At 40.7% G+C, this 24,860-nt stretch overlaps 1 protein-coding gene across 9 annotated transcripts in view; it reads left to right on the top strand.

Annotated features, from left to right (window-relative positions):
• The window catches only part of bbs4 (Bardet-Biedl syndrome 4), a 138,096-nt gene that overhangs the window by 15,527 nt on the left and 97,709 nt on the right, over nt 1-24,860 (top strand). For 2 of the 9 annotated variants that reach the window (XM_059945877.1, XM_059945876.1), the window contains exon 3: nt 18,132-18,418. The exons of the other annotated variants lie outside the window; for them this stretch is intronic. The gene's annotated coding sequence lies outside the window, so the exon portion shown is untranslated. The remainder of the gene's footprint in view (nt 1-18,131; nt 18,419-24,860) is intronic. 9 annotated transcript variants of the gene reach the window in all.

Here is a 24,860-nt window from a genome sequence, read left to right as displayed (position 1 = left end):
TCAGTGAAGGATTCTCCTTAATATAACACGCCACTTCTGCTTTCCTTTCTCAATCTGTGACTGAAATACCATGTCAATAACTCCTGTTTCCAGCTAAATTTCTTTCCACTGTGTGAAGCATTCCTGATGATTCTTGGCATTTTCATGAACACTAAGCCTTTTTTTTAATGTTTCCATAAGATGTATTTCAGATATTGTACATATATATCAGTCATATATGCCACAAATTTCCACATATTTATGAGGTATACACTTAAAGAAAAGAGGAAAGAAAGAACAAACAAAAGGAGGAAACTATGTACAAGTAGGGAGTGATTTTTTTTAATCAGGTCTCTGAGGTGTTATGTAGTTACACCATTTTTTCCCAGTATGAATCAAATTGTTCCAACTTATGATTAACAGATGCTGTTATCTTTTTCATTTTGTAAATGTCCATTGTATTTAAGGTTGGGCTTCCTGTGAATGCACATCCATGCATTTAAGGTTGGGCTTCCTGTGATAACTATTTCCTAGTAAGTCTTTTTACCAGCCACCTGCACTATTAAATATTTATCACTTTTCAACCATTCTTGGTAATAATCTTGAGTAATAATCTCAGGATTACTGCCTGAGCCACGTGCTAATGAAGGTAAGAATAGCAGAATTAAGCAGATGAATGTGTGGCTAAGTAACTGGTGCGGGGGCAGGGCTTCATTCTTGGATCATTGGGATCTATTTTCGGGGAGGTATGACTTATACAAAAACAATGGGTTAAAAAATGATGGGTACAAAAAAGGGTACTTATATCCTGGCAGGATTGTTTAATGTAGCTGTTAGGGAGGGTTTAAACTAAGTTGGCAGGATGATTTGCTATGTGATAGAAATATAGCAAATTCGGTAACAGATACCGATCTAAATGTACTGTACTTAACTGCACAGTATTAGAAATAAAGTGGTTGAGCTTGTTGTACAGCTACAGGTTAAAAGATATGACATTGTGGCCATCACTGAGTTATGGCTAAATGATGGATGTGATGGGGAGTTGATGTCCAAGGATACAGTGTGTAGGAAAGATAGGAGGAAAGATAGGAGGGTAGGTAGAGGGGGTGGTGTGGCCCTGATGGTAAGCAATAATATCAAATCACTAGAAAGAAGGGATATAGGATCAGAAGAGGTAGAATCCTTATAGGTAGAGTTAAGAAATGGCAAGGATAAAAAGACACTAATAGTAGTTATATACAGATCTCCAAACAGCAGCTGGGATGTGGACTACAAGTTACAGCTGGAAATAGAAAAAGCATGTCAGAAGGAAAATGTCAAGATTATGAGGGATTTTAATATGGAAGTGGATTGGGAAAGTCAAGAAGGTACTGGATCTCAGGAGAGGGAGTTTGTAGAATGCCTACGGGATGGCTTTTTGGAGCAGCTTGTCCATAAGCCCACCAGGGGATCAGCTGTTTTGGATTGGGTGCTGTGTAATGAACCTGAAGCGATTAGTGAGCTAGAGGTAATGGAACCCTTTGGAAATAGTGATCATAATATGATTGAGTTCATATTTGAAAAGGAGAAGCTGGTATCAGGTGTATTTTCAGTGGAAAATCATATTTCAGTGGAACAAAGAAAATTGCAGTGGTATGAGAGAGGAACTGGACCAAGTTGATTGGAGAAGTAAGCTAGGTAGAGGGACAGTAGATCAGAATTGGATGAAATTCCTACAAGAAATAAGTGCAAGAAAAATATATTCCAAGAAAAAAGAAAACCATGAATGGAAAAGTGGCACAAATGTGGCTAACGAGAGAGGTTAAGGCTAAAATAAAAGCAAAAGAGACAGCGTACAAGGAAGCAAAAATTAGTGGGGAAAACCGAGGACTGGACAACTTTTAAAAACTTACAGAAGGAAACTAAGAAAATCATTAGGAAAGGAAAGATGAAATATGAAAGGAAGTTGTCAATTAACAAAAAAGGATACCAAGAGTTTTTTTTAAATATGATGAGTAAAAGAGACAGGTAGATATAGGACCGAATGAAAATGATGATGGAGAAATTATAATGGGTAACAAAGATGGCAGAGGAACTAAATGAGTATTTTGCATGAGTCTTCACGGTGGAAGACATTAGCAACATACCTGATAGCCAGAGGTCTCAGGGAATAGAATTAGGTACAGTCAAGATTACTAGAGAGAGTGCTTGGGAAGCTAAATGGACTAAGGATAGATAAGTCTCCCGGACCGGATGAGGTGCACCCATGGGTTCTGAAGGAGGCGGCTTTGGAGATTGTGGAGGCATTAGAAATGATCTTCCAGGAATCAGTAGACTGACATGGTTCCAGAGGACTGGAAGGTCGCAAATGTAGTTCCACCGTTTAAGAAAGGAGGGAGGCAGCAAAAAGAAAATTACAGACCTATTAGTCTGACATTGGTAGTTGGAAAGTTATTGGAGTCAATCCTCAAGGATGAGTTTATGAAATACCTCGAGGTGCATGACAAGATAGGCCCAAGCCAGCATGGTTTCCTGAAGGAAAGATCCTGCCTCACCAACCTTTTGGAATTTTGAGGTAATCTCAAATAAGATTGACAAGTGAGAGGCTGTGGATGTTGTGTATTTGGATTTTCAAAAGGCCTTCGATAAGGTGCCCAAGAGGTTGCTTAGTAAGATGAGAACCCATGGAATTACAGGAAAGATATTGGAATAGGTGGAGCATTGGCTGATAGGCAGAAAGCAAAGGGTGGGAATAAAGAGATCCTATTCTGGTTGGTTGCCAGTTACTAGTGGTGTTCCGCAGGGGTCGGTGTTGGGGCCACTTCTTTTTACACTATGTTGATGATTTAAATTATGGATTAAATGGTTTTGTGGTTAAGTTTGCGGATGACACCAAGATAGGTCGAGAAGCAGGAAGTGTTGAAGAAACGGAAAGGTTGCAGACACTTGGTCAGTTTAGGAGAGTGGGCAAAGAAATGGCAGATGAGATACAATGTTGAGAATTGTACGGTTGTACATTTTGGAAGAAGAAATAATTTAGATGGGGAGAGAATTCAAAAATCAGAAGTGCAAAGGGACTTGGGGGTCCTTGTGCAGGATACCCTAAAGGTTAACCACCAGGTTGGATCGGCAGTAAGTGAATGCTATGTTGGCGTTCATTTCAAAAGGAATAGTGTATCAGAGTAAGGAGGTGGTGATGAGGCTCTATGGGGCACTGGTGAGACCTCATTTGGAATACTGTGTGCAGTTTTGGGACCCTTAGAAGGGATGTACTGATGTTGGAGAAAGTTCAGAGAAGATTTGAGGATGATTCCTGGAATGCAGGGCTAACATATGAGGAGCGTTTGTCAGCTCTTTGACTGTATTCGTTAGAGTATAGAAGAATGAGAGGGGATCTGATAGAAACATTTCGAATGTTGAAAGGGTTGGACAGCGTAGCTGTGGAAAGGCTGTTTCCCTTGGTGGGCGAGTCCAGGACAAAAGGTCAGTCTTAGAATTAGAGGGTACCCATTTAAAACAGATGAGAAATTTTTTTAACCAGAGGGTCGTGGATTTATGGAATTCGTTGCCACATACAGCTGTGGAGGCTCAATCATTGAGAGTGTTTAAGGAGATTGATAGGTATCTAATTAGTCAGGGTATTAAGGGATATGGGGAAGCAGCCAGAAATTGTAAGTAGATGGGAGAATAGCTCATGGTGGAGTGGCAGAGCAGAATCGATGGCCTACTTCTGCTCCTTTGTCTTGTGATCTTGTGATATACACATAATATATGGTCTTACTTTCTAAGGGTATTTCACATTTAAAGATGTCTTGTAGGGCATTGTGTATCCCACTCCAACAGTCTTTGATAACAGGGCATTCCCAGAAAATATAATGGTTTGCATTTTGATTTCCACAATTTCTCCAGCAAACAGGGAGGTTACTATCATAAAGGGATTTCTGAGAGGGTGTAATAAAATATCTTACCAAGATTTTCCATCCGAACACCCTCAATTTCTGTGAACTGGTACACTTCCATTGATACCTTCATATTATTGTCTATTCTTCCTCAGATATAATTAACCCTCCTTCCTTCTCTCATTTTGTTTTAATGTATGAAGTCAAATGTGTTTTAGGATTTGACAAACCCATATACACACCTGAAATGATTCTACTACCATTATCTGAATTATATGCTTTTCTAAATAGCTCTATAAAAGCATGCTTCTTGCCCTATCACCTCTCATGACAGCACCTTCTACTACCCATAGTGCTTTCCTCTTACATTCCTTCACCTGTCCTGCCTATCCCCTCCCTGCTTCCCCTCACCCACCCCTTGTTCTTTCCTCTGGTTTTCCACCCTCCCCCCACCTTCTTTATAGGGCCCCTGCCCCTTCCCTCTTTAGTCCTGACGAAGGGTCTCAACCCGAAACGTTGACTGCTTCTTTCAACAGATGCTGCCCGACCTGCTGAGTTCATCCAGCTTTTTTTTTTTATATACTTGTTTTGACTACAGCATCTGTAGTGTACTTTGTGTTTACCACATAGGCTTGTTCTTTCATCTTTTTTGATAGAATTTTACTGTTTGATTGGATTTAACAGCCTATTGACATTAAAAGAAATGAATTTTACTTTGTCCTTAGCCATGTGTATTTATCTGTCAGTATATTAAAATTAGCAAAATAGAACATTATTAATCTACTCCCTGAACAAAGAACCAAGAAACAGAAATGAAGAAAAGGTACCAAAGGTGTGATTCCAGGGCTGAGGTCTCCAGTAGATGACCCTGGGTTGATTTAGAGGAAACGTTTAGCCATGGGGGATAGCCTCTCTTACCTGTAAATTGAGGGCCCCCATTGCAATACCCATAAAAGTGAACAAATCTATGTCCATTACACAGAAAAGACTTCCCTGTGTATTCCTCCAAAAAAAATTGAGTAATAAAATCCACATAAATATTTCTTGAGATAGGTATAGCACTGTAATTTTGCTTCAGTTTAGTTTATCAACACTTAGTTAGCCCAACCTTATGGCTCTTCTGGAGGGGGTGAGGGCTGTCTTCAGAAAACTCAGTGTCTTCTTGATATTCTTCTCTTGCCCTCTTCCCATCCCCTGCTTTTTCGATTCTCTTACTTTCCCAAGCAGAACAGGATAACTGCTCAGCCAGGCTTTCCCTCTGTGTGATCATACTAACAGGCAACCTTCTGGCCTTCATGTATGTAGTGGCCTCTTCCATTGTCTGATACAGTTGGATCCCATCTTCGTAAAAACACTCAGTTTAGCAGGGTACAGAGTTTGGAATCTAAGCTTTACTTGCTTTAATATTCGCTTTACTTCAGAGTTTTCTTTACATTTCTTCTGAACTGCTGGGGGGTGTAATCTTGATCGAATAATATTAATTTCCCACCCAAAAACACTCTTCTTTCCCCAGGCCCTTCATAGAATCTCCGCCTTGGTATTGTATCGAAGGAATCTAATTACTATTGAACGTGGCTTATCTTCTGTCTCCAGTAGGTCTCAGGGCGAGCACATGATGCGCCCTCTCAATTTCAAGCTCCATAGTCGAAGGAATCTCTAGCGCATCCCGCAGCAACTTCCCTACAAACTCCATCATAGACAAACCCTCCACTCCTTCAGGAACATTGTATATACTGATATTTTTCCGCCGTGATCTTACCTCCTGGTCAAGCAGTTTACTTGTTGATTTAATATTTTTATCGTCTTACTTAGTATCCATTCCACATTTTGCATGCTGTCTTCCACCTTCTCAATTCGTGTCTCTGCCACTGCTATTTTTTGATTGACGTTGGCGAGTTCTGACTTGATATCATTTAGTTACTGTTTTATTCTTTTCAAATCTTTTTATTATTATTATTCAAAAATAACAGGTACATCGAAGTAACACTTACAATGCCTCAAAAAAAAAATCTTAAAGATTGAAAATTTTTGTGAATAAAGAACCCTACTATGCAAGAAAAGTGAGAGAAAAAAAGAAACCCATTGAGGGTACATCCCCGGAGCCATGCATCATATAAAAAGCTTCTAAAAATAAACATCAAGCTGCCAACAAGATATCAAGAAAAAAATTACACTTAGATCGTGGAGGAAATATATCAGTTAACTGAAATGATAATAGCGAGCAAATGAGCCCCATCTCTTCTCAAAATCAAATAAAGGTTCAAGGGTTCAACTTCTAATTTTCTCCAAGCTAAGACACATCACTTGAGAACCATTGTGACAAAGTAGGAGCTGATATATCCTTCCATTTCAATAAGATGGCCCTCCTAGCCATCAATGTAACAAATGCAATAACATGTTGAAGACCACACCTGTAAAAGGTGCATCCAGCTGCAGTGCCTATCAGACCGAGTTAGGGAATTGGAGCAGGAGCTGGATGAACTGTGGATCATTCGGGAAGCAGAGATAGATAAGAGTTATCGGGAGGTAGTTACACCAAAAAGTCAGGAGGTAAGCAAATGGGTGACTGTCAAGAGAGGCAGGGGGAGCAGACAGAGAGCAGAGCACCCCTGTGGCCATTCCCATCAACAATAAGTATACAGTTTTGGATACTGTTAGTGAGGATGACCTACCAGCAACAAGTTGCAGTGGTCCTATCTCTGGCACTGGGGTTGGACCCTCCACTAGGAAGGGGAGGAGGGAAGAGAAGAGACCGGTAGTGATAGGGGATTCTATAGTCAGGGGGGCAGATAGGATATTTTATGGGGAAGATCAGGAGTCTCGGATGGTATGTTGCTTCCCTGGTGCCGGGGTCCAAGACATCTCAGATCGGGTGCAGGTTATTCTCGAGACGGAGGGCAAGAATCCAGATGTTGTGGTCCATGTAGGGACCAACGACGTGGGTAGGATGAGTGAGGGGGTCCTGCGTAGGGAGTTCAGGGAGTTAGGTGCGAAGCAGGACCTCCAGGGCAACAATCTCAGGATTGCTACCTGTGCCACGTGCGAGTGAGGCAAGGAACAGAAAAATTATACAGATTAATACGTGGCTGAGAGGATGGTGCAGGGAGGGCTTCAGGTTTTTAGATAATTGGGCTTTGTTCCAGGGAAGGTGGGATCTGTTCCGAAGGGACGGTTTACACCTGAACTGGAGTGGTACTAACATTCTTGCAGGGAAGTTTGCTAGTGCTTCTTGGGGGGGGGGGGGGGGGTTTAAACTAAATTTGCAGGGGGCGGGGATCCAGAATGAGAGAGAGGATAGCGAGATGAAGAATATAGGACAGGTGGGGACTATATGGTTCCAGAATATTAAGTGTGTAGCAGAGAAAGGAGAGGCGGAACAAGTGATAGGGAGGACACATGTACAGAGGGATGGTCTGACGGAACATGGAGTTAAATGTGCAGAAGGAATAGGTAAATTTAGGAAGGACAACAACATTCTAGGGGCGTATAGCCCGATGGGAGTTCGGGGAGCTGGGTTAAGCACAATGGGCAGAGATTCAAACAGAGAGAGGAGAAATGGGCTAAAAATTCTATATCTGAATGCACAAAGTGTCAGAAATAAGGCGGATGAGCTTGAATCTCAGGTGTGAATAGGTAACTATGATGTTGTTGGGATAGCAGATATGGCTGCAGGGGGATCAGACCTGGGAAATGAACATACAAGGGTATACGTGCTATTGTAGGGACAGAAATGTGGGCAGAGGGGGTAGGGTGACCCTGTTGGTGAGAAATGAGATTCAGTCCTTTGCAAGGTGGGGGGGAGACATAGGGTCAGGAGAAGTAGTGTGTGGATAGAACTGAGGAACAGTAAGGGCAAAAGGACCCTAATGGGTGTTGTCCATAGGCCACCAAATAGTAGCACAGATATTGGGTGCAAGTTGAATACGGAGTTGACATTGGCATGTGACAAAGGTAATGTCGCAGTAGTTATGGGGGATTTCAACATGCAGGTGAACTGGGAGAATCAGGTTGGTGCTGGACCCCAGGATAGGGAGTTTGTAGAGTGCCTACGGGATGCATTCTTGGAACAGCTTTTGTGAGAGCCAACCAGGGACAAGGCTATTCTGGATTTAGTGTTATGTAATGAACAGGATTTGATAAGCAATCTTGAAGTAAAAGAGCCATTAGGGGGTAATGATGTTTTTATCTGCAATTTGAGAAGGATCAGGGCAGCTTGGAGGTGTCAGTGTTGCAGTTGAACAAAGGAGACTATGGAGCCATGAGGGAGGAGCTGGCCAAAGTTAACTGGACGGATATCCTAGCAGAAAAGACAGTGTAGGCAATGGCAGGTATTCTTGGGAATAATGCACAAGGTGCAAAATCAGTTCATCCCCTGGAGTAGGAAGGATTCAAAGGGGGGAAAGGGGCCACAGTGGATGACAAAGGAAGTCAGAGATTGCATAGCATTAAAAAAAAGTATGACATTGCTAAGGTGAGTGGGAGGACAGATTGGGAAATTAAGGAACAGAACTTAACTAAAAAGGCAATACGGGGAGAAAAAATGAGGTACAAACGCAAGCTAGCCAGGAATATAAAGGAGGATAGCAAAAGCTTTTTTTTTGGTATGTGAAGAGAAAGAAGATAGTTAAGAACAATGTTGGGCCCTTGAAGAATGAATTGGGTGGAATTGTTATGGGAAACAAATGGCAGAAGAATTTAATAAGTACTTTAGATCTGTCTTCACTAAGGAAGACACAAGCAATCTCCTGGATGTATGGATGGGCCAAGGACATAGGGTAACAGGAAATTAAACAGATTGACATTAGGAAGGAAACAGTGATGAGTACACTGATGGGACTGAAGGATGACAAATCCCCAGGTCCAGATGGTCTGCATCCTAGGGTACTAAGGTGGCGGCCCTGGAAATTGCGGATGCATTGGTAATCATTTTCCAATGTTCCTTAGATTCAGGATCAGTTCCTGAGGATTGGAGAATGGCTAATGTTATCCCACTTTAAGAAAGGAGGGAGGGAGAAAACAGAACTATCAACCTGTCAGCCTAACATCAGTAGTGGGGAAGATGCTAGAGTCCATTATTAAAGATGAAATAGTGGCATATCTAGATAGCAGTGATAGGATTGGGCCGAGCCAGCATGGATTTACCAAGGGTAAATCATGCTTGACTAATCTTGGAGTTTTTCGAGGATGTAACCAGGAAGTTAGACAAGGGAGATCCTGTGGATGTAGTGTACCTCTATTTTCAGAAAGCATTTGCTAACTCCCACATAAGAGATTGGTGGGTAAAATCAAAGCTCATGGCATGGGGTGGGGGGAGAGAAGACATTGACATAGAAAACAAATGGTAGCAGTGAATGGGTGTTTCTCGGAATGGCAGGTGGTGACTAGTGGGGTGCCACAGGGCTCGGTATTGGGACCACAGCTGTTTACAATTTTCGTCAACAATTTAGATGAAGGCATTGAGAATATCAGCAAGTTTGCTGATGATACTAAGCTGGGTGGCAGTGTGACATGTGATGAGGACGTTAGGAGAATTCAGGGTGACTTGGATAGGCTGGGTGAGTGGGCAGATACTTGGCAGATGACGTTTAATGTGAATAAGTGTGAGGTTATCCACTTTGGGAGTAAGAACAGGAAGGCAGATTATTATCTGAAAGGTGTACAGTTAGGTAAGGGAGAAATACAAAGAGATCTAGGAGTCCTTGTTCATCAGTAACTGAAGGTGAATGAGCAGGTGCAGCAGGCAGTGAAGGCTAATGGAATGTTGGCCTTTATTACAAAGGGAATTGAGTACAAGAGCAAGGAAATCCTTTTGCATTTGTACAGGGCCCTGGTGAGATCACACCTGGAATATTGTGTACAGTTTTGGTCTCCAGGGTTAAGGAAGGACATCCTGGCTGTAGAGGAAGTGCAGCATAGATTCACAAGGTTAATTCCTGGGATGTCAGGACTGTCTTATGCAGAGAGGTTAGAGAGACTGGGCTGTATACGCTGGAATTAAAGCGATTGAGAGGGGATTTGATTGCAATATATTATTAAGGGATTGGACAAGATAGCAGGAAATATGTTCCAGATGCTGGGAGAGTCCAGTACCAGAGGGCATGGTTTGAGAATAAGGGGTAGGTCATTTAGGACAGAGTTAAGGAAAAACTTCTCCCAGAGAGTTGTGGGGGTCTGGAATGCACTGCCTCGGAAGGCAGTGGAGGCCACTTCTCTGGATACTTTCAAGAAGAAGCGAGATAGGTATCTTATGGATAGGGGAATCAAGGGATATGGGGACAAGGCAAGAACTGGGTATTGATAGTAGATAATCAGCCATGATCTCAAAATGGCAGTGCAGGCTCGAAGGGCCAAATGGTCTACTTCTGCACCTATTGTCTATTGGTCAGACAGAAATACCATGGGTATTTTGAGGAATTATTCCAAAAAGTACAGTCAATTTATTAGGTTGTAAGTTGATTCTGAGTGCTTTAGAAATTGTCGAAAAGACTGACTTCCAAAACTGTTTTAATATAGAACATGACCAGAACATGTGTCAGTGTAGCTATCTCTGTTTTACATCTATCACAATACTTGTCAACATTGGGAAATATTTTAGAAAGCCTCTCCTTCGTCAAATGGTAACAATGTACAATTTAAAATTGAATCAGTGAATGACTAGCGCAGATTGAAGAGTTAATTGGCTTCAGAATCCGTGTCCAGTCCTCCTATATAAAAGTCAAATTGAGTTCATTCTCCCAATCCTGTTTAATCTTAAGGACGCTTATCCTATTGTAATAAATTCTTCCAATAGAACTTTTTAATTGAAGGGTTCGTATTCATAATAGTATCTTACAAGTCAACCTCCAATATGCAAGGAAAATTACTTAAATATTTTTGTAAAAAATGTCTAACTTGAAGATATTGTAAAAAGTGTGAATATGAGAGAATATTTATCAATTGTTCAAAAGACATCAATCTGCCTTCTTATAATAAATCCAAAAAAGAAATTGTACCTTCATTTTTTCAAAGTAAAAAAATTGGATCACTCCAGGATGGTTTAAAGTAGTAATTACAATAAATTGTACTACAAAGTTTAAATTTTTTAAAGATTAAAAAATTTTTTTGAACTGGAGCCAAATTTGTAAAGTGCTTAACCACAGGATATAGGTTTAAATTAGCAACTTTAGCTAATTATATAGGTAGAGCAAGTCCTAGCAACGAAGTTAAATAAAACTGTTTCATAGCTCTCAGTTCCAGGTCTACCCAAATTGGCCGATCATTCCTATCACCCCAATATAACCAAAAGGACATAAAACCAAAAGGACATATAACCATATAACAATCTCAGCACAGATATCACAAATTAACAGCCCAATAATACATTCTTATACAAGGCAAAGCGAGACCTCCATCCTTTTTCAGCTTTTGTAAATGACATTTACTAATTCTTGGTCTTTTATTATCCCAAATAAAAGATAGAATAGAATCAATCAAAAAACTTTAGTCAAAAAAACAGGAATATTCTGAAATAAATATAAAAATTTTAATAAAATCATCATTTTACCTACATGAATACGACCAACAAGTGAAAAAGTGGGCTCCATCTACTAAATGAGTACTTCATAGAGTCCAACAAAGGAGGAAAATTGGCTTTAAAAAGATCCTTATATTTTTTGTAATTATGACACCCAAATATCTAAAAGAATCCGTAACTTTAAAAGGAATATCATATATATATAGATTCATTTAAAGGGAGTAATTCACTTTTACTAAAATGTATTTTATATCCTGAAAAATCTCCAAATGTCAAATAATTTTAGCAAAGCAGGAATAGATTATTCAGGCTTAGATATATACACCAATAAATCATCAGCATAAAGAGATCTTGTGCTTGGTCTCATTCACAAAAATCCCATGAATATTTTTGGCTTCATCAAGAACATTAGCCAGGGGTTCTAATATTAAATAACAAAGGACTTAATGGACAACCTTGTCTTGTCCCCCGTGATAGCTGAAAAAAGGAGACCTGCAATTATTAGTGACAACAGTAGCAATAGGAGCTTTATATCATTTTGATCTAATTATTAAAATTAATACCAAAACCAAATTTTTCTAAAACATTAAATAAATATTTCCATTCGACTCGATCAAATGCATTTTCAGCATCCAAAGATACGTGGAGTTTTAGAAGAGGGCGAAAATATAATGTTAAATAGTCTCCGAACATTTGAAAAAGAATAACGGCTGTTTATAAAGCCTGTTTGATCTTTAAAAATGATTTTACCCAAAGTGCTCTCTAACCGATTGGCCATTATCTTTGAGAGAATCTTAGCATCAACATTCAATGAAATAGGTCTGTATGAGGCACAATCAGTAGGATCTTTATCCTTTGAGAATTAAAGAAATAGAAGCCTCATTAAAAAGTAGGGGGCAAATCACCTTTCACAAAAGAATCTTTAAAGATCTCCAACATATGGAGAAAGCAATTTTCCAAATTTTTTTTATAAAATTCTACACGATAACCATCAAATCCTGGGGCCTTACTAGATTGCATTGAAAAATTAGCTCTATGAAATTCAGATTCAGTAATTTGGCCATCAAGAGCTTTTTGGTCCTCAGCAGAAATTTTAGGAAAACCAATCATTCGTAAAAAAGCATTAATTTCAGAAGAATCTGCTGGACATTGAGATTTATAAAGTTCAGTATAAAAATCTTGAAAAATCTTAATTTCTTCATATTCCCGAGCAATCCTTTCTACGAATTTTCAAAATTTGCCATTTGGCTCCAGACAATTTTAATTGAGATGCAAGTAGTTTATTATTTTTATCTCCAAACATAAAATTGGCTCTTTAACTTTAGTTAACCTTCAATTGGATGTTAATAGGTTATATTGTGATTGAAGTTCCATTCTTTTTTTTTAAAAAGAAGTCAATATTAGGGGAAGTCGCATAGATATTATCTAAATCTTTAATTTGTTTTGAAATTTTATCTAATTCTGCTTTAGTCTGTTTTTTAAGTTCAGCTGAAAAAGAAATAATCTGACCACGTAAAAATGTTTTGAATGTATCCCATATAATTAATTTGGATATACCTCCCTATATCATTAAAAAGAAAAAGTTCTTTTATCTGGCTTTCAATAAAACTGATAAAATCAGTTTTGCAATAAAGTCTGAGACATGCGCCATGTTGGACGGGCAAAAATGACATCAAATTCAAAGGACAAACTCAAAGGCGCATGATCAGATATAGCAATAGCATCATATTCAGAGTTTTTAAACATTAGGCAAAAGGCAGGGCTCAATTATATAATCAATCCTCAAATATTTTTTATAGACATGTGAAAAAAGGAATATTCTGTTATCAGGGTGGAAATGCCTCCATAATTTGATCAACCCAAAATCGGTCAAAAAGTTAATAACTGACACAGAATGATTTGAAAGTCACTGATTAGTTGAGCTCTTGTCAATCATAGGATTTAAACAGTTAAAATACCCACCCATTATCAACATATATTCATTTAAATCCAGCAACAAATACTTTTTTAGAAAAAGGATCTAAATTAGGACTATACAAATTGACCAAAACAACCTTTCTATTACAAATCACTCCTTTAACAATTAAAAATCTACCATGAGAATCTGATTCAATATCCTCGATTTAGTTTTACTGAGAAGTAGCATGGAGCTGTAACCCATTCCACCATCCAAAAATCATATTTTGATCTCCTGCCCTGATGTCTCCTGAGCAAAACTTATCAGGTTGGAATTGATTAATAATTAATAATTAAGTCTTTTTTCATTTAATAGGATGATTCCAACCACATACATTCCAACTTATTACATGAATCCATTTAACTGCCATACTATAATTTTATTCTAATTTACTTTATACATTGATGATTGGCAAAGATGGCAGTGGTGAAGAATACAACCATATAGAAAACACACATGCTCCGGAACTACCCAATGAGAAAAAACTCCTAACTAAACCCACCCACCCTCCCAAAAGCCCGAATAAAAGGCAAGCGAACTACGATAGAATACAAAGCCATGGGCCGCTCTGTCGGTCTCGTCTCTCCTTCTCCCCAGCCAGTACACAAAAAAAAATAAAATGACCTTGCAAGAAAGACAGTAATGTTTCAGAGTGTTCTCATTCCATCATATATTAAACAAAAAAAACAAATAATATAATCTCTTAGAGAGAAAAACAAGCACCATCTTAAGTTTAGTTTTAAATCTCTAAGACTTTAAATTCGGTTATAGAACGCTATAATAAAATAGATAAAAAAGGTTAATAGTATATTTAACCAAACTAAATTTACCAAAATATTAATCAGTAATATCATAAGTAGCTATACCCTCACAGATATATAATTTATATTTATATAAAGAATCCCCATTAGTAGGAAAAACTACCAATTAGTAAATTAACAACAAACATCAAACCAAGTATTAGATAAAAGGAACAAATTCTTTTATCCTCTTCTCAGTCAAATATCTAATTAGCCATTTAAACAGTCAAACTTGAACCGTAAATCTTTCCAAAAAATCCAATAGGATGTAATGATGAGCAGGTTTTTTTTATCATCTTTTATTAATCTCTCTAATCTCCAAATAGATTATCTGTATTATTCATACTTCCAAAACATATATAAACAGCTTTTCAGTTCATTCAGTAGTAACATCAGTGACAGTGACAGGTATAGCCTGAACAAAATCCAATGCAGCTTTTGGGTCAAAGAAAGTACGTGGAGAAGAATTAGGAGGAAAAACTTTCATTCTTGTTGAGTAACTCAAAGAGGGAAATAGTTTCTTATAATATGCTTGTTTCATTACCAAAGCAAATCTTGATCTTTGTTTCATTACTTCTTTCTGATAATCTTCATAAAAATGAAGCTCAGACTCGTTGAATTTAAAAACTGTTTTCTTCCCTGTCGCATTATTTGATCTTTAATTTTAAAGTGATGAAAACAAACCAAAATAAATCTTGGTCTGCTTGAGTCTTTAAATTTCGAAGTAGACAGCCTGTGTGCTCTTCAATAGCAGACGGCTGTGATAAAATAGTCGGAAATAGAGTTTGAAAGAGCTTACCAAAGTAAACTGTTACGTCTCCATTTTCAGTTTCTTCTTGCAATCCAAGAATTCATATATTGTTTCCAGGTCTATAATCTTACTTTGATATTTTTCCAAATGGGTTGTAGTTTCCAACCATTTTTGCTTAGTTAACTTCAATTCCTCTTCATGTTTAGTAACTTGAGTTTCCACATCTTTAAGTTTTCCCAAAAGTAACTTCATTTCATTTTTCTTTTCCGGTTGATCTTTAATTGCCCTGTTCTGATCTTGAATTGAATTCAATGTCCGAACGATATCTTCAGCCTATGATGGCATTTCATTAGATCTTTCCTTCGGCATCTTTCCTCTTCCATTACCTTTATCAGTAGGTTCATGCGGATTCTTCCCACTTCTCGGAGACAGTCATATTACTCCTCTTCTAGAATCAACAATTAAAAATTTTAAATTCAAAATTTAAATTGGGGTAGAGGAAACAGAGCAGCACAAAATTACTGCTAGTCCGTAGACAGACAGGTGGTCTCCAGTTGCTGTTTTATATCTTTCCGGAATCCCTGCATCTCTTCCAGAATTTTTATACTTGCCGCTTCGTCCGAGCGAGACCCATTGTCAGCCTCGCTACCACGTTTGGGTAGGAGAGCCGCTCGCTGCACCCCCCTTGTCCATAGGCTCCGCGGTGATGCTTTTTTTCATCTCCATTCCTTTTCCTCATTCTTGCCCCCCTTATCAATTCAGATATTTTCAAAAGATCTTATATTTGATGGATTAATGGAGCAAAATATGTGTTTTTCTGGAGGAGCTATTGACTTAAATTGCCATTCTGAATGATGACATCACCAGAACTCCCTGAACATTAATCTTTTCAGATGCTTTCCACTGGTTGAATCTACTTTCCTGCTCCAATGAGGATTGATGGTCTGACCGGGAATAGAGAAAACAACAGATACAAAATGCAGATTTTTTAAAAAGACCAACCATGAGCGAGTCACTTCCTCACCACGAGCATTTCCCAATTTCCTCTTGAACCAAGTTTTGTTCATTGAGTGGTTTTTGTTGATAGTAAAGGCCCCTCACTGTTCTGGAAATACTTCAAACCCAGCTTTATTATTTCAGTTCTCAGTGCATCAGGCAGATTTGCTTTTCCAGTATCCTTGTCGAACTTCAGAAGTCCAACGTATTGCTGTTCAATCACTTCTGGTATTACAGTTCGAGGCTGTTTGACACCATCCAGGTCACTAGGTTCAGTGTCGTCAGGTCCAATCTCGTCAGGTAAAATCTCGTCAGTAAACTCAATATCATTGTCTTCCCCTCCTGTCATGTCCATGTTCTCTGTGGCAGCCTCACTCTTAATCTCATCATACTCGGATTTGTCTGACTTCCTCCTTTGCTTGTGACACATTTGAACCTGATCCACCTTCGGATTTTAACAAACTTGTAGCAGGTGCAGGTGACTCCATGGAACGTGTCGAACTACTTGTTCTGGGCTTTTCAAAGGTCATGAAGAACTTGCTCGACTTCTTGGCTTCCTCCGCCTCTAACTTACGTCTCTTCCGTCCTTCAGTTCCACTGTCCTTCGTGAAGGAGGAATTCATGGTCTTAGAAACAGAAAAATAGAAAACCTACAGCACAATACAGGTCCTTCAACCCACAAAGATGTGCTGAACATGTCTCTACCTTAGAGATTACTAGGCTTACCTATAGCCCTCTATTTTACTATACTCCATGTACCAATCTAAAAGCCTCTCAAAAGACTATCATATCTGCCTCCACCACTATTGCCGGCAGCCCTTTCCACGCACTCACCACTGAGAAAAATCTTAACCCTGACATCTCCTCTGTACCTACGCCCCAGCACCTTAAACCTGTGAACTCTTGTGGCAACCATTTCAACCCTGGGAAAAAGCCTCTGACTATCCACACGATTAATACCTCTCATCACCTAGTGCACCTCTATCTGGTCACCTCTCATCCTCCTTCGCTCCAAGGAGAAAAGGCCAAATTCACTCAACCTATTTTCATAATCTCCTCTGCACCCTTTTTATGGCTTCCACATCCTTCCTGTAGTGAGGCAGCCAGAACTGAGCACAGTACTCCAAATGGGGCCTGACCAGGGTCCTATATAGCTGCAACATTACCTCTCAGCTCCTAAATTCAATTCCACGGTTGATGAAGGCCAATACACCAAATGCCTTCTTAACCGGAGTCAACCTGCACAGCTGCTTTGAGCGTCCTATGGACTCAGACCCCAAGATCCCTCTGATCCTCCACACAGCCAAGTGTCTTACCATTGAAATTATATTCTGCTATCATATTTGACCTACCAGAATGAACCACTTCACACTTATCTGGGTTGAACTTCAGCTGCCACTTCTCAGCCCAGGTTTATATCCTATCAATGTCCTGCTGTAGCCTCTGACAGCCCTCCACACTATCAACACCTCCAACCTTTGTGTCATCAGCAAACTTACTAACCCATTCCTCCTCTTCCTCATCCGGGTCATTTATAAAAATCACGAAGAGTAAGGGTCCCAGAACAGATCCCTGAGGCACTCCACTGGAGGCCAACCTCCATGCAGAATATGACCACTCTTTGCCTTGTGGGCAAGCCACTTCTGGATCCTCAAAGCAACATCCCCTTGGATCCCATGCCTCCTTACTATCTCCGTAAGCCTTGCATGGGGTACCTTATTTAATGCCTTGCTTCTTACACAATGCTCTGAAATACGATCATTCTAGTGCTTCTCACCCATGATAATCAAAGACAGATCATATATCTGAAGAAAATTCTTTTTTCACTATCAGAGGGTAGCTTGTCTGACTTTAATAGAAACTGCTCAGTGGAGCCCCCCCCCCCCCCCCCATCAACTGGCACCCAGGGCATGTGCCATGTGCTATACCTTAGATACGCCACTGATCTTTCCATATCTCTGATAAATTTATCACCTATCAAGGACCTAGTTCCTTAAGGTTGTCATAGCTGGGGGGTTGGGAGGGCAGTGGGGATAAGCTCCCACTACATATTAAATGCTCCCAAAGGTGTCTCAAATAGCCTCTGACAACCAAATCTAGCTCTTGGGCTTAGCTACTGAGCCCGATGGAACCATTTCTACTGATAGGAATGACTGGTGCCTTAAAACCAGTTGCTTCAGGCAGATGGGGCTTATCAGCCACGTTAGGCAGCTCATCAAAACAAAAATTCTGATCTCAAACTTTCGCTACTTTGCAGCTATATCCATTCACATGGAAGGCTTTGGAAGTAAAGCCCAAGGAAAAATCCGGAGCTGGAGTACCTAAGACAGTCATACGCTGAGTTCAACACTGATTTGCAACTCCTGTAATATTGCTGGTGCCAAGTCTGTGCCACTCCTTTAGATTCATCAGCTGCGTAGAGAATGAGAGCGAGAGCCTGCTGCATCTGCTTACTCTTCCTATGGCATTGCCTTGGCTTGCGTAGCACATAGACAGCTAGGATACAACTTCCATGGTCAACCTCAACAAATGGAGAGCTTTAAGGTGATTTATACTTGTGTATGAGCTACGCCGTAGGCCTGATTTATACTTATGCGTAGGCTCTATGCTGTAGCAAGCATGCATTGGTGTGTGCCAAAATGCTAGTTGGCAGTGTGGTTTCTATGCCACTGTGTTGAGTTTCTTCGTGAGAGACACGGACAAGGAAATGCATTTCAAACATTTTCACATGTCGGCAGGTAGATTTGATGATTTGGCTCATCTATTTCACACTGGTGTACAGACATGGCAGAGAAGAAGCAACCAGAATTGCGCAGGAGGAAATGTGATGCTACCAAGCGGACCAATCACAGTTGTTGTGGTCTGCATCGCCACAATGCACGAGTTACTTTTTTGGGGAGGCGCACATCACCCTACTGTGTAGGGTACAGCGTAGGGTACATGGTACCTACAGCGTAGATGCAACGCAGAAGTATAAATCAGCCTTAAATCAGGGAACTGTCTTTGCTTTAGGGAAAGCAACCCCAGCCTATCCAGTCTCTTACCAAAACTAAAGTGCTCCACTCCAGACAACATCATGCCCTCTCCCCAATCTAACTATTTTGTGTGGCAACCAATACACCAAGTGTGCCCCAATCAACAGTGTAATATTGCAATTTAACGTCCCCATGTTTAAATTCTGTGTTCTGACATATGAAGACAAGCCATATGCCTGTTCACCATTTTGACCAGTGTCTCCGCTATCAGGGAACAATGGACTTGGATTCCTAGATTATCAACATGTTTAGTTTCCTATCATTACTGTACTCTTCCTACCCCTAAATGCATCAGAGTCACAAGCAATACAGCACAGATACTGGCTGTTCAGCCCAACCAGTCTGTATCAACCACAGTGCCCACCAAGCTCAAGGGACAACTGCATTGGTGCATGGACATCAGCAAGTTAGACCAGCGGGAAGAACTTCAAAAGACATCTTTATAGAGCAGGTGTCAGAGTAGAAGGACTTTGGCTCGTACTGGCTTCAGTGGTAACGGGTCGAGGTGAGGTAAGTTACTTGTGAAGAATAGGAATAGGAAGTATGTCTTCGAGGCTGGTGTACTGTACTGGATGTCACATATGGGATGTCCAGGAGATTCCCAGTCTCCCGGACGGCCACATCTGCACCAGGTGTGTCAAGCTGGAGTTCCTTAGGGACTGTGTTAGGGAACTGGAGATGCAGCTCGATGACCTTCGTCTGTGAAAGTAAGGGGGTGATAGAGAGGAGCTATGGGCAAGTAGTCACACTGGGGCCTCAGGAGAGAGATACAGTTGAAGTCATACACCTTAGCCAAATACATTTAAACTCAGTTTTTCCACAATTCCTGACATTTAATCCTAGGAAACATTCCCTGTCTTAGGGTAGTTAGGATCACTATTTTAAGAATGTGAAATGTCAGAATAATAGAGAGAATGATTTATTTAAACTTTCATTTTTTTCCCCAATCACTCAGAAGTTTACATACATTGTTAGTATTTGGTAGCACTGCCTTTAAGTTGTTCAACTTGGGTCAAACATTTTGGATAGCCTTCCACACGCTTCTCACAGTAAGTTGCTGGAATTTTGTTGCATTCCTCCAGACAGAACTGGTGTAACTGAGTCAGGTTTGTAGGCCTCCTTGCTCACATACGCTTTTTCAGTTCCGCCCACAATTTTTTTTTATTGGATTGAGGTCAGGGCTTTGTGATGGCCACTCCAATACCTTGACTTTGTTATCCTTAAGCAATTTTGCCACAACTTTGGGGTCATTATCCATTTGGAAGACCCATTTGCGACTGAGCCTCAACTTCCTGGCTGATGTCTTGAGATGTTTCTTCAATATATCCACATTATTTTCCTTCCTCATAATGCCATTTTATGAAGTGCACCAGTTCCTCCTGCAGCACAGCACCCCCCCACCACCCCCCCCAACATGATGCTGCCACCCCTATGCTTCACGGTTTGGATGATGTTCTTCAGCTTGCAAGCCTCACCCTTTTTCCTCCAAACAACGATGATCATTATGGCCAAACAGTTCAATTTTTGTTTCATCAGACCAGAGGACATGTCTCCAAAAAGCAAGATATTTGTCCCCATGTGCATTTGCAAACTAGTCTGGCTTTTTTATGGTGGTTTGGAGCAGTGGCTTCTTCCTTGCTGAGCAGCCTTTCAGGTTATATAGATACTTGTCCACCTGTTTCCTCCAGCAACTTCACAAGGTCCTTTACTGTTGTTCTGGGATCGATTTGCACTTTTCTCGCCAAAGTATGTTTATCTGTAGGAGACAGAATGTGTCTCCTTCCTGAGCAGTACGACGGCTACGTGGTCCCATTGTGTTTATACTTATGCGCTATTGTTTGTACAAATGAATGTGGTACCTTCAGACGTTTGGAAATTGCTCCCAAGGATGAACCAGACTTGTCATCATTTTCTGACCCCAATCCGATAGAAAATTTGTGGGCAGAACTGAAAAAGCGTATGTGAGCAAGGAGACCTACAAACCTGACTTAGTTACACCAGTTCTTTCTGGAGGAATGCAACAAAATTCCAGCAACTTACTGTGAGAAGCTTGTGGAAGGCTACCTAAAACATTTGACTGAAGTTAAATAATTTAAAGGCAATGCTACCAAATACTAACAAAATGTATGTAAACTTCCAACCCACTGGGAAAGTAATGAAAGAAGCTGAAATAAATCATTCTCTACTATTATTCTGACATTTCACATTGTTAAAATAAAGCAGTGATCCTAACTGACCTAAGGCAGGGAATGTTTTCTAGGATTAAACGTCAGGAATTGTGAAAAACTGAGTTTAAATGTATTTGGCTAAGGTGTATGTAAACTTCTGACTTCAACTGTAGTTGGATAACAGTCAGGAGAGGGAAGGGCAAGAGTCAGATACTGGAGTACCCCTGTGGCTGACCCCCCTTAACGATAATTACTCCTGTTTGAGTACTGTTGGTGGGGGGGCACCTACCTAGTGGAAATAACAGTGGCTGTGCCTCTGGCAGACGGTCTGGCCCTGTGGCTCAGAAGGGGAGGGAAAGGAAGAGGATGACAGTAGTGACAGAGGACTCTATACTTAAGGGGTCAGACAGGCGATTCTGTGGAAGAAGGGGGAGAAACAGATGGTAGAGTCTGGGGTGTTTCTGATCAAGTCCTCAAGTGGGAAGGTGAACAGCCAGAAGGTTGTGGCACATATTGGTAGCAACAACATAGGTAGGAAAATGGAAGAGGTCCTGAAAATAGACTACGGAGAGTTAGGAAGGAAGTTGAGAAGCAGGACCTCAAAGGTAGCAATTTCGGGATTACTGCTTGTGCCACACGACAGTGAGTATAGGAATAGAGTGAGGTGAATGATAAATGCGTGGCTGAGGGATTGGAGCAAGGGGCAGGGATTCAGATTTCTGGATTATTGGACCTCTTTTGGGGCAGGTGTGACCTGTACAAAAAGGACGAGTTGCACTTGAATCCCAGGGGGACCAATATCCTGGCAGAAAGGTTTGCCAAGGATGTTGGGAAGATTTTAAACTAGAATTGCTGGGGGGTGGGAACTGAACTGAAGAGGCAGAGGAAGGGGTGGTTGGCTCACAAATCAAGAAAGTTTGTTGACAGGCTCTCCCATCCATTCTGCTCTCCAATGGACATTAAATTGGACTACATCTGTGGATAGGCAGGTGATAGAGAAGGGATATGCTCAGACTGATGGTTTGAGATGAGTCTATTTTAATGCAAGGGGTATCATGAACAAAGTGGATGAGCTTATAGTGTGGATCAGCACTTGGAGCTATGATGTTGTGGCCATTACAGAGACATGGATGGATCAGGGGCAGGAATGGCTACTTCAAATGCCAGGCTTTAGATGTTTCAGAAAGGTTTAGAAGAGAGGCAGAAGAGATGGAGTCATGGCACTGCTGATCAGAGATAGTGTCATAGCTGCAGAAAAGAAAGTAGTCATGGAGAGATAGTCTGCTGAGTGAGTGGAAATTAGTAACAGGAAGGGGTCAATAACTCTACTGGCTGTATTTTTATAGACTTCCCAATAATAGGAATATCAAGGGGCAGATAGGGAAACAGATTCTGGAACGGTGCAATAACAGGGTTGTCGTAATGGGAGAATTTTCTTCCCCCAATATTGATTGGCATCTCCCTGGGGCAAGGGGTATAGATGGGGTGGAGTTTGTTAGATGTGTTCAGGACACAATATGTAGATAAGCCTACAGGAGGAGAGGCTGTACTTGATCTGATATTGGGAAATGAACCTGGTCAGGTGTCAGATCCCTCAGTGGGAGAGCATTTTCGAGATTGTAATTGCAATTCTATCTTCTTTACCATAGCATTGGAGAGGGATAGGAACATACAAGTTAGGAAAGTGTTTAATTGGAGTAAGGGGAAATATGAAGTGGCACAGCACATAGCAGCAGCAGTCTTTCGGATCTGGTGCTACTTTAGTTTTTTAATTTAAGGCACAATTAGGGTTTAGGGCAATGGATAACAGAGCAACTATCTACCATTGCCAGATACTGCTACAATACAGAGGTCACCCAAAAACAAGCCTTCATGAAAATCTGCTGGTTAGATTGCGCGACCTCAGCTTGCTGAGGGGATTGGGCCTGCAGTCGTTGGAGTAGCCTGATGCAGTTGGCCGGAGGTGGGGAAGTCATAAGCAGTGTGCAAGGAGGTGCAAGTGAGGCGAGCGGGCAGGAGTCCATGCCAGGAAAAAAGCAAGCCCTAGCTGGCCAGCTCTCCCGTCCATTCTGCTCTCCAATGGACATTAAATTGGACTACATGTGGCAACGAAATATTCGGTGGGAGTAGAGAAATAGACAGAATCCTGGACACCACCATTCAGCTGTTTATTTATGTAACAGATTTTCTCCCTAACCATCAGACTTACCATCTACCATCTACTGTCCACCTACTTACCACCTAACCATCTACTGTCTTCTGCTGTGCCTATTGTCTTGTTTATTATTTATTGTAATGCCTGCACTGTTCTGTGTACTTTATGCAGTCCTGGGTAGGTCTGTAATCTAGTGTAGTTTTTGTATTGGTTTATGTAGTTCAGTGTAGTTTTTGTATTGTTCATGTAGCACCATGGTCCTGAAAAACATCTCATTTTTACTGTGAACTGTACCAGCAGTTATGGTCGAAATGACAATAAAAAGTGACTTGACTTGTAGCTATCAGGCAGGAACTTGGAAGCATAAATTGGGAACATATATTCTCAAGGAAATGTACAGCAGAAATGTGACAAATGTTCAGGGGATATTTGCATGATGTTCTGCATAGGCACATTCTAATGAGACAGGGAAAGGATGGTTGGGAACAGAAACCATAGTGTAGAAAGGCTGTTGAAAATCTAGTCAAGAAAAGCTTACAAAAAGTTTAAAAAAACTACGTAATAATAGAGATCTAGAGAAAATTGTAAGGCTAGCAGGAAGGAATTTAAGAATGAAATTAGGAGAGCCAAGAGGAGCCATGAGCAGGCCTTGGCGAGCAGGATTAAGGAAAACACCAAGGCATTCTACAGGTATGTGAAGAACAAGAGGATAAGATGTGAGAGAATAGGACCAATCAAGCGTGACAGTGGAAAAGTGTGTATGGAACTGGAGGAGATAGTAGAGGTACTTAATACTTTGCTTCAGTATTCACTATGGAAAAGGACCTTGGATGACCTACAGCAAACTGAAAAGCTTGATCCTATACAAATGAAGAGGATGTGCTGGAGCTTTCAGAATGCATCAAGTTGGGTAAGTCACCTGGACTAGACGAGATATACCCCAGGGTACTGTGGGAGGTGAGGGAGGAGATCGTTGATCCTCTGGCAATGATCTTTGCATCATCAATGGGAATGGGAGAGGTTCCGGAGGATTAGAGGGTTGCAGATGTTCCCTTATTCAAGAAAGGCAGCAGAGGTAGCCTAAGAAATTATAGACCAGTGAGTCTTGCTTCAGTTGATGAAGATCCTTAGAGGCAGGATTTATAAACATTTAGAGAGGCATAGTATAATTAAAAATAGTCAGTGTGGCTTTGTCAAAGGCAGGTCGTGCCTGACAAGCCTGATTGAATTTTGAGGATATGACTAAACACATTGATGAAGGTAGAGCAGTAGGTGTAGTGTATATGGATTTCAGCAAGGCATTTGATAAGGTACCCCATGCAAGGCTTATTGAGAAAGTAATGAGGCATGGAATCCAAGGGGACCTTACTTTATGGATCCAGAATTAGTTTGCCCACAGAAGGCAAAGAGTAGTTGTAGACAGGTCATATCATGCATGGAGGTTGGTGACCGGTTGTGTGCCTCAGGGATCTGTTCTGGGACCCCTACTCTTCGTGATTTCTATAAATGAATTGGATGAGGAAGTGGAGGGATGGGTTCGTAAATTTGCTGATTACACAAAGGTTGGGGGTGTTGTGGATAGTGTGGAGGGCTGTCAGAGGTTACAGCGGGACATCGATAAGATGCAA

The sequence above is a fragment of the Hypanus sabinus genome, chromosome 21 (assembly GCF_030144855.1).
Source record: "Hypanus sabinus isolate sHypSab1 chromosome 21, sHypSab1.hap1, whole genome shotgun sequence".
Taxonomy (NCBI): Eukaryota; Metazoa; Chordata; class Chondrichthyes; order Myliobatiformes; family Dasyatidae; genus Hypanus; species Hypanus sabinus.
The sequence above is the reverse complement of the archived record's forward strand: the minus strand, read 5'-3'. Positions and strand labels throughout refer to the sequence as shown.